Source organism: Rattus rattus, chromosome 12 (genome assembly GCF_011064425.1).
Source record: "Rattus rattus isolate New Zealand chromosome 12, Rrattus_CSIRO_v1, whole genome shotgun sequence".
In the NCBI taxonomy this organism is placed as follows: Eukaryota; Metazoa; Chordata; class Mammalia; order Rodentia; family Muridae; genus Rattus; species Rattus rattus.
This window is the reverse complement of record NC_046165.1, coordinates 76823386-76830645: the sequence shown is the minus strand read 5'-3', so window position 1 is coordinate 76830645 and position 7260 is coordinate 76823386. Positions and strand designations below refer to the sequence as shown.

General features: G+C 42.3%; 1 pseudogene; it reads left to right on the top strand.

The window, feature by feature from the left end:
* The first annotated feature begins 6042 nt into the window (after window positions 1-6042).
* On the top strand, window positions 6043-6804 carry LOC116913797 (annotated as a pseudogene).
* Window positions 6805-7260: the final 456 nt, after the last annotated feature.

The window sequence follows — 7260 nt, the reverse complement described above, 5'->3', positions numbered from 1 at the left end:
ACTTTAATAACATTTGTCTCAATGTTTTCAGAATATTCATTCTTAGCATATAGAAACACAATCAAGGTTGGGGATTTAGCTCAGTGGTAGAGTGCTTGCCTAGCAAGCGCAAGGCCCTGGGTTCAGTCCCCAGCTCTGAAAAAAAAGAAAAAATAAAGAAAAAAGAAACACAATCAAGTTCATATGTTGATAGTTTATCATGCATTAGTTCTAGTTTTGTATGTGACCAATTCCATTAAACATTAACACGGGTTAACAACCTCTTGATTTCTCTTTGTTTTCCTATGATGACATAGAATGAAGGCCGTCATCAGGGGCTCACACCTCAGTCGTGAACTCTTCGTCTCCAGAACCATGGGTAAATAAACTCGTGTTCATTATAAATTACTCAGTCTGTAGTAGTTTGTTATAAGAGTACAAAATGGACAGATGCCCTTCAAGACAATGTAAGACACAAGGATGCAAACAGCAGAGCAAAGATTGGCCTGTTTTGAAGATACTCACCAAAGTAACTACTTACATTTCCTTCTGACATCTTATCTTATAAATGTTCAGAGAAAAAAATGAGGCCTTATAGATATTTCTTTGAACTATATCATAAATGTATATAAATCTCTTTTATTCAGTAGTAGAATTACATTGTAAAATTTAAAGTCATTAGCTTTCTGGCCAGTTTAGAAAATATGATAAAAATGGAGAAGTAGAACTATCTCATAAATATTCATAACAGTTAATGTAACTTAGATTTTAATGCATACATCTAATATTGCTAGAAGAAGCATATCTTTCTAGTTCCTAAGCATTGTCTTTTTCTCTTTCAGTCATTCTGAATAAATATTCACACACACTTATAGCCTCGTGGTCATTGGCAAACCACGTATATGACAAAGGACCACAAGACTATGATAGAGTTGGAAACTCTCTCATCTAATGGTGTCATAGTCATAAAACCTCATGGTGCAATGTACTCTTCGTGTCTTAGGTAGCTTGAGTGTCAACAAACTTCCTGTTGGTTGTGAGTAACCATGCAGTAACCATATATTTGATGATAATCAACTGTGTTTCAGTTATTACATCTACCCAACATTCTAGATTTTTAGTCATTATTCCACAATGCGCTACTATGTCGATAAAGCCCAGTGTACTACCCAACAATGCATCACACTACAGCAGCAGCAGCTATTCCCACCTCATCTCATGTTTACTGCATCTCTTGATTGCGTCTCAGAGTCATGCCACGTTCTTGACCTCCACAGTCCAGATTTGGATAAGCGCAGGCTGTGATGTGAGCACAGTGATGAAGTTCCCACAATGCATTTGTGATGCAAGCTCAATGAAGACGAGTGCACACATCAGATAAACCCCAGAGCACCCCACCACTTGAGAAAAACAGAATGCAGGGGTACAGGGGGGTGTTTCGTGAATAGGGAAGCTAAAGCAGGGAGGAGCTAAACGCCTTTCTTCTCACGAGGTCACGGAGAGAATGTGCACAGGGCCAGGGCAGGGGTGTCTTTCCCCAACTCCATACTGTTCTATATGTTAACCATCAAGGACACGCAGAGTCAATGGGTGCTGGCACTTTACATAAATACATGGCGATGCAGTGCTAGATGCAATAAAAATCTCAAGCCTCAGATGTGGAAGCAATTCAAGAAAACAGATCTCACAGTTTTGCCTCTGTCAGAGTCAGACTCCAACATGCTCTGATTAAAATCCAACATCTGCAGGCATTTAAAATTCAAATACGCAGGTATTCACATTCTCCTCCATCCGCCATGTTTTACCGCTGCCCCTTTTCAGCTTAAATATTAAAAACATTACATTATTTTATTTCAGATGTCAAACTCCATGTCTCTGTATATTACACAGTGCTCTTTCACCCCCAACCTCTGGTTCAAATCCAGCTCTGAGCTGAGGGAATAAGAAACATCTGAAAATGTTTAGCGGGGCTCATCTCAAGGCCCAGCGATCTACGGTTTATGCCAACTTGAAAAACACAACGAACAAACAGATTTGCCACCAATTAAGGTGTTTACATGGAAACATTGCGGAACGAACAATGTGCCAGGGCCTCTTTCCCAGATCTGAAACCTGGTCCTTTATTCGACAAAGAGCTTGCACTAAAGATGGAGAAAAATCCGCTGCACCTGTCCCTCCTCCAGCAGGTGAGTGCAGGGTCAGGATTTCACAAACACTCTGCCACTTTGTGGAGGGGGAAACTGGAGTTTAGATGGGGCCAGGGGAGGGGGATACAACCAGCTTTGAGACCCTCCATTCACACATATTGTTAAGTATGATTTTACAAGGCTCCTCTTAGCAAACCAAAAGTTTAATTTAAAAACAAATCAAGGAAAGAAACCTATTCATTTTTGGGGGGATCCCCTGTTATGGGTAAGTTCACACTCCATGAATTTGAACGGGCAGGGAGGCCCCCAGGAGGTACGGATCAAATGCTTGCCCAGGCAAGGACTTAGTGAGCTGCTGGCAGAGGGGGGTTGTGGAGGGCTGAAGAGGACACGCCTAGTATAAAATCACTTATCTTTAAATGTAACTGCTGCACAATCCAAATACAATATGTGTGCGTGCCACAGCCCTTTAATCTCAGGTTTTCAGCTATTCCCTGGGCTTCTCGTTTTGATGACCACAGAATCATTATTGTAAGGAGTCACTGTTCCATCTACAACTCATCCCTCCCTGAAAGCCTTACCTTTGAAACAACCTGCACGACCACAATTCCTAAGTTGAACATGGCATTCAAATCTGTTAGACATTCAGAGTATGTCAAAATTCCTTGACCAGATATTGTTCAGCCTGCCTCCCAGAAATCCTGGTTCTGAACATTGGGTGTTAGGAATATGTGTTAAAAGGCTATCAGGTGCTGGTGGGCCATGCTTCAGGGAGGGAATTTGTTTATGCTGAATTGTGGCTCTATCTGCATTCAATAGATTTATGGAGTTCTAACACAGTGGGAATGTCCATTTCTCATCATCGCTTGCTGTCCCCTGCCTTTAGGGACACCAGCAGGAAGGTTTCTGAAACTAGTGTCACCCTTGACAAGGACCCAGCTATTAAAAAAAAAAAATCAGTTGAAAAGGACCAATAAGAAAGGTTCTTCTATCCCCGTCACTCCGAGCTGAAAACCCATTACGCTGCAGAGTGCACACACGTGTGTGCACAGTGCTGCTGATGGATGTTCGTCATCACGCTACATAGGCTAGGCAAGTGTTCTACCGCCGAGCAATACCGCCAGCCACATGCCTAAATTCTCTCCTCATCATTCAAGCGCATTCCCCACGTGAATGCACTAACTGGCACAGTGCCCTTACTCCCTCCCAATTCACCTGCAGAGCGCACAATTAAAATGTGGAACGATTCTGGTTTTTAAATCTGCGCTCAACAGAAAAAGTGGCTACGGACATCGCCCTTGGGAAGTCTAGTTTGTTTTGTTTTTTTTTTTTTTAAATGTAAGAAAATGGTGAAATCAAGACTCATTGAACCAAGATTTTGCAGTAATTCAAAAAATAGAAACAATCTCATTTTTGATAACATTTTGAAGGAGCTTTTTTTTTTTTTTTTTTTTTTGTGTGTATCTTTCTGCTCCTTACTAGAGCAGCCTGTGCGTGAAGCTACTGCCAAGCCTCAAACAGTCCCTTAGCCCTGACGAATGCTTCAAGACGGAACGGCACTCAAGCATTCAAATTTGGTAGCATTAACGGCAGTAACATAACTCTGACATTCCACTTAAGGACAAGGGGTAGAGCAATCATAAAAACCTTCTGCCTCACTTAATTTAATGTTTGACAAGTTCCTTGAAGAATCACTGGAATATTCTCACCAAATGCTTTAAGTCCTGTCTTGACCACATCTGTCCCTGGAGTTTGTTCATGGACATCTTAAGATATAATAAATCCTTCCTTCCTGAAACCCAGCCTCCAGCAAGGAATGTTGAACAGATGGTATTAATCATAGGATGCCAATCTGATTTCTAGGTAGATGCCCTAGTGATGGGAAAATGGTTCATTTTCCATTGTGCCCTCGATCATTTTCATGGTATGAAGCTTTTGGTCATGAATGATCCTGCCCGATACTTTTTCTCTATTGAAGAATTTAAAGATGTATGCCCATATTTGGATGTGGGACTCATCTTAGACTCATGACAATGTGTCCAGATAACAAACTGAATACAGAGCACTTCTTCTGTTGTGGCAAAAGCAACAGATATTATAATTGCAGTGTCTTCTGGTAGACATTACAAATCAGACAGTTAGCATGTTTACTGTGTTAAATGCTGGCACTTGAGGCAAATGCAATATACAAGTGCACTTCAAATCCTTTATTTATTTTTTATCTTTGTGTGTGTGTGTGTGTGTGTGTGTGTGTGTGTGTGTGTGTGTACGTATGTGCACACACACATGTGCAGAGTTTTGGTGTCTGAGTGTGGGTGCATGAGTGCCATCTGCATGTGTGGAAGGCAGACACCTGGGGTGTCAGTCCTTGACTTCCCTCTTGTCTGAGGTGAAGTCTCTGGCTGGTCATTGTGTGTTCGAGTCTAGCTGGCTCACAAGCTTCTGGGTATTCTCCTGCTTCTTCCTCTCAGCTCACCACAGGAGCACTGGGACTGCAGACATACACTACCAAGTTTAGTTTTACATAGATCCTGGTAATCCAGACTCAGGGTCTCATTTTAAACAAGCAAGTATTTTATCCATCTTCCCAGGCTACATTGCATGAGGAAGGTTGGGTCAAGAGTATGCCTCTTGAGAAGACTCAGATAAATAAACTTGGAAGCCAAAGGGGCGTGTTTGACAGATACCCTGTATTTGACAGATACCCTGAATTCCGGAGGATCATTTAGGGATGACTTTGGAAAATTATGCCTCAGTAAACTGGAGAATCTAGAACAAAACAGTTATATTTCTAAACACTTATGGATTGCTAAGGTTGAACAGAGACAGTAAAGCAGTCTAAACTTATTAATAATGAGCAATGAGACCGATGTAGTAATTTAAAAACATCTCAGAACCAGACAGCTTAACTGCTTGGCTTTACCAGATTTAAAGAAGAGCTAATGGCGATGCTCACTCCTCAAACTACACCAGGAAGGCGGGAAGGAAGGGATGCTTCCAAACTCGTCCTGTGAAATGACTACAAACCTGAGACCTGAACTAGATAGAGGCCCAACAGGATAAAAAAGGGAGAAAGCAGCAGAGTCAAATCCCTCAGGAACATGGACACAGAACCCAGCAATTAAGAGTTGTTTCAGTTGATGAGCCCCTAATAAGCCGTGCTTTGTCCCTCCTCCCACGCTCAGGCAAGAAACTGTAAAATCGATGAGCCGCTCAAAACCAGAAGACGTGAAAGTAGGGGGGAGACCTGAGAGAAGGGCTCCAGTCAGAAAGGGAAGGAGTGAGAGGGGAAATGGTGGTGGAAGCAACTCGAACCTCTTCTCTAGTGTGAGAAATGGTCAAAAAATAACGTTCCAAATCCTCTAGAAAATTGGTACGAATAGAATCTGCTAACACATTAAGAAACAGATTCAACCACCATCAAACGGCTGTCATTCCAGGGTCACGTGATCATCTCAGCAGATGCAGAGACGCCGATAGCGAAATTCAACAGCTCTTCCTGATAAAAGCCCTGTGGAAACTAGGTGCAGAAGAGTAATACCTTAGCCTAGCAAGGCTCTCTACAGCCTTGAGGTGTGGCCGACCTCACACAGGATGGAAGAAGCTGACGGTATCTCTTCATATCACTCTAACTCAATATAAAACGGGGCAGGCTTCTTGTCAAGGAACTAAGACAGACAATAAACACGATACAAATAAGGAAGAAACCAAGCTACCTATTTTTACGGACGACAGAATCTTAAGTGTACAGAAAATATATTACCAGAAGATGTTTAGAGCTGATAAACAAATCCAGTAAAGAAGCAGAAAACGGTATCAACGTAAGGCATTATTTTTCTGATACCAATGATAAACTTGCCAGGAAAAAAAAATAGGAAAAATATCCTTAGATTCGAGAGCTGGCAACTGGGGAAGCATGGCCAAGCCTTGTGGGGTTCGCTGGAGTGGAGAAGCCGGTAAACAGGTGAATGCCTTCAGGCAAAACCTTTTCCAGGAGGCTGATGACTTCCTCTGCACTTTCTTGCCACAGAAAATCATATCCCTGAGTCAGCTCTTGCAAGAGGATTCCCTCCGTGTGACTGACCTCTCTTCCCTCCGGGCTCCTCTGGACATCCCTATCCCAGATCCTCCACCCAAGGATGATGAGATAGAAACAGACAAGCAGGAGAAAAAAGAAGTCCCTAAATGTGGCTTCCTCCCCGGGAATGAGAAGCTTCTGGCCCTGCTTGCCTTGGTTAAACCAGAAGTCTGGACTCTCAAAGAGAAGTGCGTTCTGGTAATCACAAGGATCCAACATCTGATCCCCAAGATTGAAGATGGAAATGATTTGGGGGTGGCAATTCAGGAGAAGGTGCTGGAGAGAGTGAATGCCGTCAAGACCAAAGTGGAAGCATTCCAGACAACCATCTCCAAGGACTTCTCAGAGCGTGGGGATGCTGTAGCCAAGGCCTCCGAGGAAACCCATGTAATGGATTACCGGGCCTTGGTGCATGAGTGAGATGAAGCAGCCTATGGGGTGCTTAGGGCCATGGTGCTGGACCTGAGGGCCTTCTATGCTAAGCTTCATCACACCAGCAGCAGCAACCTAGAGAAAATCGTCAACCCAAAGGGTGAAGAAAAGCCATCTAGGTACTGAGCAAAGGATTAGAAGGAAAATAAATGATTTATACTTTATGTAAAAAAAAAAATCCTGTTTGCACTAGTCTCAGAAACATCAAATAGTTAGGAATAAGTCTAACCAAGGAAGCAAAACCCCTACAGTGAAAACCAAAATACATTGAAGAAGACACTAGAAGGTGGAAGGACCCTCCACCTTGGATCAGCAAAAAAACTATTGTTACATGGCCACATTCCTGAAAATGATCTGGAATCTAGTGGGAGCTCCATGAAATTCCCAACAATACTCAGTATAGAATCGAGAAAAATTATCCTAAAATCCATATGAAACCACAAAGAAAGACTCCAAAATGGCCAGAGAAACCCTGACAAGAAAGAGCAATGTTGGAGCAGCCATACATCGATGTAAAAAAAGCACATGGTAGAGTCATATGGCAAAAACAGCATTAAGGTTTTTTTTTTCAGTTTGATACCAAATTTAATTTTTAAAAAATGTAATGAGGGCTAGAGAGATGGC